This window comes from Vigna radiata, unplaced genomic scaffold (assembly GCF_000741045.1).
Source record: "Vigna radiata var. radiata cultivar VC1973A unplaced genomic scaffold, Vradiata_ver6 scaffold_726, whole genome shotgun sequence".
Lineage (NCBI taxonomy): Eukaryota > Viridiplantae > Streptophyta > Magnoliopsida > Fabales > Fabaceae > Vigna > Vigna radiata.
Genome location: NW_014542744.1, coordinates 12225 through 14997, shown reverse-complemented (window position 1 = coordinate 14997; position 2773 = coordinate 12225). Strand labels below are relative to the sequence as shown.

Sequence of the window (2773 nt, the reverse complement as noted above, 5' to 3'; positions counted from 1 at the left end):
GGTATAACCGGCCGCTGAAGATATACTACCGTACACTAATAATACTAATAATAATAATAATACTAATAATACTACTACTAATAATAATAATAATAATAATACTAATTATAATAATAATAATAATAACAATAATTCTAATAATAATCAAAATAGTAATAATAATACTACTTCTACGACTAATAATAATAATAATTAAAATAATAGTAATGTAATAGTAATACTATTTCTACCAATAATAAAAATACTAATAAAAATTCTAATAATAATAATAAGAATAACAATAATACTAATAATAATTCTAATAATAAGAATACTAATAATTCTAATAATAATTATAATAATATAATAATAATAATAATAATAATGATACTAATAATAAGTCTAATAATAATAATAATAATACTAATAATATTAATACTAATAATAATACCAATAATAATAATAATAATAATAATAATGATGATATTAATAATAACAAAAATAATAATGCTAATACTAATAATAATAACAATAATGATAATAATATAAATAATAATAATAATAATAGCAAGAGTAATAATAATAATAATATTAATAATAGTAATACTAATAACAATACTTAAAATAATAGTAATAAGAATAATTATATTCAAACTAATAATAATAATAATAATAATATTATAAATAGTAATAATCATTATACTACTAATAATTATAAGAATAATAATGATGATAATAACAATAATATTACTACTACTAATAATAATAATAATAATTATAATAATAGTAGTAATATTAATATAAGTAATTTTACTACTACTAACTATAATAATAATAATAATAATAATAATAATAGTATTAGTAATATTAATAATAATAATAGTAATAACAATACTAATAATAATAATACTAATAATACTAATAATAATAACACTAATAATGATGATAATAATAATAATACAAATAATAATAATAATTAGACTAATAATAATAATAATAATACAAATAATAATAATAATACTAATAGTAATAATATAAATAAGAAGAAGAATAATACTACTAATAGTAATATTAATAATAATAATAATAATAATAATAATGTTGGAATCCTGCTGCCACTGATCACAAAATTGATCCTGCCACAGCTGCAATGACTGAAAATTCTCCCTCTCCGGTCCAACCCAATATGAAGGTAGCAGCTGCTGCTGCACAGGACAGGATGGCTGGTCACAAATTGGTTGAAAATATGGTGGTAGTTGCTGCAAAGGATACTCAATAAAAGACTCACAGAACAAGTTAAAACCTTGGAGTTGAGCATTATATAAAAAGGAACAATTATCATACGTAGAAGAACACGAATCGGACCACTAAGACCTCAATTACAAAACTCAAGCAAAAACCTATGAAAGAAAATAAAAACTATACAAGCTATATGAATGCAAGGAATAACTCTACACTCCTAAACCTAATTCGCAAAGTCCCCAACAACGGTGTCATTTGTTAAAAGGTTTTTGGCCGCACAAAAAGTCAACAAAACCTAACCCCACTAATGGAGTTTAGGGTTTACAACAATCAATCCAAAAACTCGACTAATTTAAGTTTTAAAAATGTAGAGTAAAGTCCTACTATTTATTTACTAATTATCTACTAAGGCCCCGTGGGGGAAAAGAAATGAAATTAAAAGGGATACATAATCAAATAATATCTACTAAGCTAAAGAAACCTAAACAAAATGATGACTTAATGCAACTAAAATGGTCCTAAACTAATGAACATTATTATACAACCTAATAACAGAACCTAAAGAGTATAAATGCAATATCTAAATGATGCAACTAAACCTAAATGCTAAACCTAATTAAACAAGCAGTGAAAGAAAGAATCTATAAAACTGAAACAAAACAGAGTAAAAGACAAGCATAGATTTACAATTAGATGTCATTTGAGTTTCTAAACTGAGCCATGTATTCAGTAAGTCATCCTAAAAAGGTTTTGGGGTCCTTGACATCTAATGCAGATGTAATTAAATTGCATGGTTCAATTCAGAAACCAAATCAATCCCAATTATTCAAAACACACTTCCCTGTATTCTATATCATCTAAAACAGGTTACCTCAACTTTCAGATTCAAGCACCCTCAAAAGATCAAGGTCCAATCCTGAAATCAGCCCAATTGTGCACATCAGCCCCAAAACAACCCAATCTGCAAAAAAAAAAAAGAAAAAAAAATTGAATTTAAAAAGGGTTAAAATGAAATTAAAAGAAAATAACCTGTTCTAGAAACTATTTTTATTTTGTTTTCTAAAATTTTCTTCTAACAAATATCTATTTCTTTCAAAACAAATTTTATTTACCTAAAAAGTGAAAACTAACCAAATTTTTATTAAAAAGCCTATTTTTACCGTTTTACACTAAACTATTCTATTTTTAAAGAATGAAAAACTAAAGAAACGTAACAAAAGAGTTTTAACACAAAAAAAATAAGCATATTTAGAGAGTTATCACACCCCACACTTAGACTAAAAAGAAAAGGAAAAGACTCAAACTACAAAGGAAAAGACTCAACACAACCGTAAAAACTCAGACTCTATCACATTTAACCCAACACTCCTAATTCACACAACATCTAGCTATTTTCTCTAATTAAAACTGCACAAACAGAATCATCAACTCCAAATCTATGTATCAGCAACTCTAGCAAGTAAAGAAAAATTAAATTCAATAAAAACAAGCAGAAAAGAACATTTAAGAGAAGTAGCAATCCAATTCAACCTCATGGGATAAAGTGTTTCTC

At 23.9% G+C, this 2773-nt stretch overlaps 1 long non-coding RNA gene across 1 annotated transcript in view; it reads right to left on the bottom strand.

Moving 5' to 3' along the window:
* Nucleotides 1-1030: 1030 nt before the first annotated feature.
* Nucleotides 1031-2773, bottom strand: part of LOC106780737 — a 5503-nt gene continuing 3760 nt past the window's right edge. The window contains exon 2 of the long non-coding RNA XR_002666630.1: nt 1031-2182. This is a non-coding gene — a long non-coding RNA (uncharacterized LOC106780737). The remainder of the gene's footprint in view (nt 2183-2773) is intronic.